This window comes from Cebus imitator, unplaced genomic scaffold, assembly GCF_001604975.1.
Source record: "Cebus imitator isolate Cc_AM_T3 unplaced genomic scaffold, Cebus_imitator-1.0 Scaffold231, whole genome shotgun sequence".
Classification (NCBI taxonomy): Eukaryota; Metazoa; Chordata; class Mammalia; order Primates; family Cebidae; genus Cebus; species Cebus imitator.
In genome coordinates, this window is record NW_016107546.1 from 3,065,262 (window position 1) to 3,073,959 (window position 8,698).

Here is an 8,698-nt window from a genome sequence, read left to right on the forward strand (position 1 = left end):
GTGTATCCTTGCATGTGAGATGGATCTGGATGTAGCATACCAATGGGTCTTGGCTTTTTTTGCCTGTCTGTGTCTTTGGATTGGGGGATTTAGTCAATTTAAATTTAGAATTAATAACAATATATGTGAGTTTGATATTGCCATTTCATGTTAGCTGGCTGTTTTGCCCATTAGTTGATACAAGTTCTTAATTATGTTGATGTTCTTTATTTTTTGGTATTTTTTAGAAAGGCTGATACTGGTTGTTCCTTTCTATTTGTAGTGGTTCTTTAAGAAGCTCTTGTAAAGCAGGCCTGGTGGTGATGAAATCTCTGAGTGCTTGCTTGTCATTTGAGGAGATTTTAAGTTCCCCTTATGTCCTCTAAAAACCAACCCAGATAAACATAAGTTCTAAGTAAAAACATTGTTCTTGGGATTCAAACTCAAGATGACAGAATAAACTGCTGCAGGAAGACTCTCTCCTGACTCCATAGATTTATTCTTAAAATATGTTTAAAGCTGAAGGCACGTAAAAAAGCTGCCAGGTACCAGAAAAAAAAATAGAAAATCTACTTCACCAAGCGAGAGACAAAATTGTGTAGCACATAAATGTAACTAAACTGGAAATACATTATACGAGCTGGGGTTGTAATGCTACAGATAATGGTCAAAGTTTTAGGAACACCTGAAACTAGGCTATTCCATGAAGCCTGGAACCAAAACAAAAATGTAATTTTGTATATGAATTGAGACTAGGAAAACTTTGAATATGACCTATGATACAATCAGGAAGCAGGTCTCTGGCCCTGGGCTGTGGGTAAAAATTAAATCAACTGTTAGAAACTGGAAGCCATAACTTCTGCTGAGTGCTGAAGTGTGGCTAGAATTCTTAGCACTGCCTATGCAGGTTCAAAGTCTCTAACAGAAAATGATTCCAGTTCTGGAACAGTTTCAGAGGCGATGGTGAAACAGTCTCATAGGAAGCCCTAAGCAACTCAGGTACCTATGAGAACTTGCAAAAGGTATTCCTATTAAAGATGAGTTCACAGGCAGAAATTACAAGGGAGATAAGGAGTTCAAATCAAACACTAATACAACAGTGTTAACTAAACTGCACAATAAATGGAAAAAACATACAAAGGACCATGGATAACAGAGCAATCAGAAAATAACTTTTAAACAAGGAAGGAATAGAATATAATAGAATATACAAAGGAAAAGAAGATTGGACTTGGAGATTAGCCAAGTAGAAATTCTAGGAAGAGAAATTGTGTAGTCACTTAATCAATAATCTTTCATAGAGAGGTTGAACAATAGTTTACATGAAACTGGAGGGAATTGGTTAATTAGAAGGTATAGCTTAATAAATGATCCAAAATAGAACACATTTGTGTTAAGAGATATAAAATACAGAAATGAAGATTAAAGATGTGGAGGATAGAAAGAGAAGCCCCAGTATAATTTATGGGAATTCTAGGAGGAGAAAACAGAGATAAATAGGAGAAGCGAGGGTCAAGTAGAAAATAGCTGAGATTCTAGAACTCAAGACAAGACTCCTTATCTCAAAAGTTGTGCCAAATTCCAAGGGAAACAAACTAACAAGCAGAATAACACAGATGAAGCTATGGAAAGCCAAGGGGGAAAAAAAATCTTAAAATTTACTGAAGAAAAACTAGTGAAAAAAGTTTTGAAGAATGTGACAATCAGATTCCTCATTAGCAATTACAAATGTCAGAAAACAACAGAATGATATCTTCAAAGGGATAAAGAAAGATAATTGAAAACTTAAACTTTTGTAACTAGCAAGTCCATCATTCAAGAGGGAGGGTAAATTAATACATTTCAGATGAATAAAATCTAAGAGATTTGACTATCACTGAATTCTTGCTCAAAGAACTATTAAAGGTTGTACTTTATCAAGAAGAGATGTGAATTCACAAAAGAGTCTGCTGATAGATTCACATAAAATTGGCTCTTAAACTTTTAATCATAACTCACTCTGGAAGGAAAGTTTAACACATGATGAAATTTTAATACTTAATAACACAGGATGGAAGGGGCTTAGATGTCCTTGCCTTTTTGGGAAGTAAGACGAACATATCGATTAGCTCGTTGCTTTATTTAAAATGTAAATTTATGAATACATGTCAAAAACATAGTAACTACAAAAAGAATAGAGACTAAATACTTAACCTCAAAAATTATAGAAGAAAAGAAAATTTGATGCACTAGAAGGCAAGAAAACAGAACAAAAGAATAAAAGAAAAAAGGCATAGTAAATGGAAAACAAAAAAGTAGGTGTGTAGAATGACTAAAAAATATTAGTCGTCCAATAAATGTAAATAAGTTAAACTCATCTATTTCAAAATAAAGACTTTGAAATTGGATAAAAAAGAAAATGGAGCCAACCATTGTTTGCAAGAAACACACCAAAAATTTAATAATCCAGAAAGACCACTACTAATTCAAAGAAAAGTGAAATAGCAAAATTAATATAAAAAAATAGAAGAATAGCACTAATAGGATGAAGGAAGTTATTAATTAAGGATTATAGCAACATTCCAACATGAAGTTGTGAAAGTGGTGAATTTGTATACTTTTGAAACACAGCCTAAAGTACAAAAACAAAAATGGACCCAATTTCACAGGGGAATTGACGAACTCACAATGATAGCTGAAAATTTTAATGAACACGCCAGACACTTAGTTGCCCTCTTTCTTACTTGCTACTAGAACATCGTTCTCAGGGAATGGGGGAAATCACTTGCTCCAGGAAGACCTTGAGTTGGCATTTAGAAGAGGTTCTCACCAGAATTTCCAAGGCATATTTTTCTTTGTTTCCCCAAAAACGTGTTTTACATGGACTGTATTGGCTTTTTTTCTTCCTTCTTACATAAAACTAACAAGCAAAGAAAGAGCAATTGGAGGTCTGTTTGGAGATCTCTAATGTTTTCCACAGGCACAATGTCCTTATTTGGGAGCCTCAAAACACCAGATTAACATTTCTCAAAGCAGCTTTTGGAAGAGAGCAGGTGTCTGTGATGTTGAGAGGCCAACTGACTTAGCTGAAACCACGGGCCACACCAGGAACAAACCACTGGACCAAATTGAATCAGGACCAGTTACTTCTCATGTCTCCTCCACCACCTCCCACTTCCTCTCTGTTCCCCATCCCATACCAGCTTTGTATTTAAATTTCTGGAGAATGCATGTACTCCGCATGTTCTGAAGTACTTTCTATCAAGACCCCCATTTAAAAAATGTTTCTTTTAAATGAAGCTATGCATAACCTCTTTTTGAGGCTCTCTTGGGCTTTTCTTGCACAGTTTTAAATTGGCCAGGCCTACTTGCAAAAATAAAGACACTTTTTCTGCTCTTTGTTCTGAGTCTCCTTAATTTTGCTTCTCACATGGCATTTGTGCTTGAGTGAAATTTACCTCTGAGCTGTTACCATGGTAACCAGGGGTCTGCCTTTGTGAAACAAAGCTGTGACATGTAAATAAATGGGGATCGGTGCAATGTACAGCAACTTCCTTCACCTCATATCTTACTGGCAATTTGTCATATTAAAAGCTACCATGATATTTTAACGTCCTTCACAGATTTAATCACATTAAATTTCCATTCATACAGAATACTCTGGAATCAGGTACTATATCTAAGTAAATCCATTGGTTCATTGTTATCTGTTATGTTATCTAGCTCCCAAGAGGAGCAGGCTAACACATTCTGACTTCCTCTCTTGATAAGCCATCCATCCCTTAGGCAATTCCCTTCCTCATTTTACTGGGGTTGGTCTTTGTGATCAATGCAATACAGCACTCAGAATGGAATGCCACTTCTAAGATTAGGTTATGAAAGACTGTGGCTTCCTTCTCTCTCATATCACATACTTTGGGGGAAGCCAGATGCTATTGTATGAGGACACTGAGGCAGTCAGTGGAAAGGCTCATGGGACAGATAATTAAAGTCTCTGGCTAATAGCCAATCAAGACCTGAGGCCTACCAACAACAATACTGCCTGGCAGCAGGTCCCCCAACAGTTGAGCTTCAGATGTGACCATAACCCTGGCTGATATCTTGATGTCAACCTCATGAGCAGCCTGGAGCCCCAACTACCCAATAAATTGCTCCTGGATTCCTGACTCACAGAAACTATGAGATAACAAACGCTTGTTTATTTAAGCTGCAAAGTTCTGGGGTACTTTGTTTTGCAGCAACAGATAACCAGTACATCATTTTAAATTACAAAAACATAAAGATATCACTAAACATACTTATTATCAAAGGTAAATTTAAAGTAATTGGATCTTTCTTTTGTTCAGGAGATACTTCTAGATCTCACAGTCTGAGGCTTATCACCATGAACACTGAGTCTCTCCCACCGACAGACTAATGGCTCCTTGTGAATGGAGTGGGGACTTGTTCACTGGCGCCCCTAGTGCCAAACCCATGCTTGGTACATAGTGCATGCTTGGTGACAATGTCCTGAGTTGGTGACTTGATCCTATGGTAGGATCTGGTGACGGCAGGCTCTGTGGCAGGCATAGGCTCTGTGGCAAAATCCCCACTGAGCTTACACCAGGCTCTGGAAGGCACTTTCCTGAATGCATTCTTTGTATTGTCTAATTGCCTATTTGTTTCTATTCCTTAAGAGTTAATATTTTAATGCTTGTTAATTATTTTCTTCCCTCATTTTTTTTTAATGTCTCTATTATTAAACACAATTACAGGCATATCCATTTTTAGACTGCATTCTAGCCCGGGCAATAAAGCAACACCCCTGTTCTCTCTCCCTCTTCCTCTTCCTCTTTCTTCCTTTCCTTCTTTTTTTTTTTTTTATTCTTTCCTTCTTTCTCTAAAAAAAAAAAAAAAAGAGTTAATAAAAGGGAATGAATTATTCATGCACAACAATATGGATGAAGCTTAAAATAACTGTGCTTAGTGAAAGAAGCCAGACAAAAAAGATTACATACTGTATGAGTCCATCTACCTATAATTCTAGAAAAGTCAAACTAATCTCTAGTGACAGAAAACAGATGAGTGGTTGCCTAAGGTGGGAGGTGGGGCGAGGGTGAGATTATAAGGGGCATGAGGAAACGTTTGGGGGCAATGATTATGTTCACTAAGAAAACAAAAGGGAGCAGGTGGATCTAGAAACATCCCCTGTCTCCATATCCTGAGTTCTTTCCACTCTACTCTGTCATCCAGCCATTGGCTTCCTGTTGCTTACAAAAGGTTTTCAACAGTATCAACAAAAACACATTTTTTAAACAGAGAAGGCACTAGCTCTACTATGGCTTTCAAGTACTTAGATTCTGATGAAATGCAGATGTACTTGGCCAATCTGAGTTTGTGCTGTGTCACAGATCAAATAAAGCTACTCAGTTACTTAAATACAGAGGCTCCACTGCAAAGCTGTTTTAGCAGGAGGGCCTTGGTATCCCAGCTGTCTCTCCACTGCCTGTGCCGTAGGCACTGCCCATGTAGCCCCTGAGCCCATGGAGCTCTTCCACTTCTTAGGGTCCCTATGCCCCTCCCTGCATAGTCTATGCCCCTTCCTCCAAAGTCTCTTAGCCATAAAGTCTCTTCCTTTATGGGAATTTCAAAATACTGTGTAAATAGCAACAAATTTCTTATCCCAAGATTAATACATATATTTAATAATACATTTAAATTATATAAATATATAATTTATAATATTTATTAATCATTTGTTTTTTTAAAAATAAATATACGCATTTTCAACATGGTAGCAAAAAAACCCCCAATATACCTGTCATTTTTCCTCATTATTATTATTGGGTATTTATTTTTTTGAGATGGAGTTTTGCTCCTGTTGCCCAGGCTGGAGTGCAAAGGCACAATCTCAGCTCACTGCAACCTCCACCTCCTGGGTTCAAGTGATTCTCTTGCCTCAGCCTCCCCAGTATCTGGGACTATGTGCCACCAGGCTTGGTTAATTTTGTATTTTTAGTAGAGATGGGGTTTCTCCATGTTGGCCAGGTTGGTCTTGAACTCCCGACATCAGATGATCCAAAATGCTGGGATTACAGGCGTGAGCCACTGCTCCCGGCCTCCTCATTATCATTTTTGGTTTTATTTATGACTGGCCCAACTTATTCTCTAAGATTAGTGCTCAAATTATGAGAGCAAATTTCTCAGAGGCTGACATCGCAAATAATTGAAGGCTCCTTGAAGATTCCAGCTTCTTGAGATATCTGCCTCTAGGAACAGTCTTCTTTAATGGGTGGTAGTTTTCAAGGGGCACTGCTAAAGAAGAGGGTGACCCCCATTCACAGAAGACATCAGTCAGGCCTGAAGCTCATAACTAATTCCTTAGCAGAGTTAAGCAGGTGTAGGAAATACCCCTTTCTTTGATGGGATGGTTTCTTTGATGGGATGGTTTCATAGGGCCAGCTCTGCCTTCCACTGCCTTTCCAGCGTAACATTCAGACCTTATTGAATTGGATCATATGCTGGTTTGTCTTTCAAAAGAAGGTGCAAATCCACGTAGCTTTACATGGACTTAAGTCCTGGAAGAAGATCTAGATATTTTTCTGGCATCTTTATACCAGTCTTATTTTCAGACAAATGTGGGTCCTGAAGCAATATTTGATGATCGTGGACTGACTCAACAGAACTAAAAATATACAGAGAGAACTTTATTAGTGTGAGTATTCAACATCTGTGTCTTATCTGCATGAACTGTCTCAGTCTCTGTTCTCTGATTTGTGACTGTGGCCACTTCTAGCCACCAGGCGACATTTAGTCTCACTTTTAATTTAATTTTTTTTGAGACGTAGTCTCACACTGTCACCCAGGCTGGAGTGCAGTGGTGCAATCTCAGCTCACTGTGACCTCTGCTTCCTGAGTTCAAGTGATTCTCCTGCCTCAGACTCCCAAGTAGCTGGGATTACAGGTGCCCACCACCATGCCTAGCTAATTTTTGTATTTTTAGTAGAGATGGGGTTTCACATGTTGGCCAGGATGGTCTTGAACTCCAGACCTCATGATCCACCTACCTCAGCCTCCCAAAGTGCTGGGATTACAGGTGTGAGCCACCGTGCCAAGCCCTAGTCTTACTTTTAGAAGAGATGATCATTAGAGTTCTGTGGCAACTCAGCTAAGCCTTTAAAAACCACAGCCAAGAATCTTAGCTTTTAAGGCAGGTGTTAGAAATTCAACTAAATTCAGTTCGATCCAAGACTATTCATTTTTTTGAGATGAGTTCTTGACAATTCAGAATTTCAGTTATCTCAATGTATAGAGACTGCATTACATAGACAAGGACACTTAAACCACTGTTCAACCATTTGTACATCAATAACATTAAGTAATTGGAAAGAAATGCCCTCTGAAATGACGAGGAGATCTCTAAACAACATATCATCTCACAACTACGTCAGTTTCTATTTTGCACCGACTTCGTGAAACTACTTTTCCATTAAAATTACAGTGCAGGCAGCACATCTCATCCAATCAGGAACGTGTCTCTTGTCCAGTGGGAGGCCTCATAAGTCCCTGACAGGATCAGATTCCCAGCTGTGCTCATCATTACTTTGTTTATCTTTTAACCTAGTTTAAGTTTTATTAACTTAGTGAAACTAAGGATTTTTCACTCAGTGACAATCAGCCTGCCGCCCAGAGATGCATCTGCTGTACCTAACAGCTGCCCCCTCCCTTCCCAGGTGCCCTTAAAACTCCCTCTCCCTGGGGGCTTCTGAGGGAAGCCCTCACTCAGTCACCTCGTGGGCTACACATCAGGCATCCCAGCACCTGTCAGAGTATCTACTTAGTTCAAATAATATTAGATACGATTTATCAGAAGATTAGGAGGAATCCTTGAGGGAGATGCCGACTTTCAACCTCCTTTTGTCTAAAAGGAGAGAGCAGTTGAAAAAATAGAGCTGAAAAGAAACTTAGGATGAGCTGACCATTTTGCCACGAATTTTGAGCTAGTCAAAGAACCCAGGAGTCCACAAAGTGGTGGGTATCCTCAGTGCTAAACAGACTAATTTGTAGGTCTCAGCTAATGGCATAAGCTACTTGAAGGGAAGACATTTCAAGAAAAAGTTCTATTGCCTTGCAAATTAAATAAGATGAGTTGCGAGAGAAACAGAGTGACCCCTATAATCTAAATCAAATAATCCTGATGAGGAAGGTAAAAAAATTGTTAAGGGACTTTGATAAATAAGATTAAGAATGAACACAGACTAAACACAATGTGGGCATCTAGATTTGATGCCAGAATGGAGAAAAGACATTGGTGGGGAAATTGGTTAAATCTGAACAAAGTCTGTAGTTGAATTAGAAGTAATGTACCAGTGTTAACATCTTAGTTTTAATACATGTGGCATGGTTACATAAGATGTTAACGTGGGGAGAAACCATGGGAGGGGTATAGGGAAACTCTATGTACTGTCATTTCAACTTTTCTGTAAATCTAAAATTACTCAAAAACAAAAAAGGTTATTAAAGAAAATGAACAAAGAAAATGGAGGAAGGACATACTCCAGGGACGACTATGTGAAAGCCACGATCCTTCACACGGTCAGGGTCAGGAGGGGCAGCCGGGCAGGAGGCATCTTTGTGACTTTTAAAAGAATAACAGGAATAGGAAAGGCGGATGGTGTGATGTTGGTAAATGAGGGTTGGGTGGAATGAGCACTCCTTGAGGGAATGGAGGGCCCAAAGCAGGTGCTGAGATGGGAGAAGA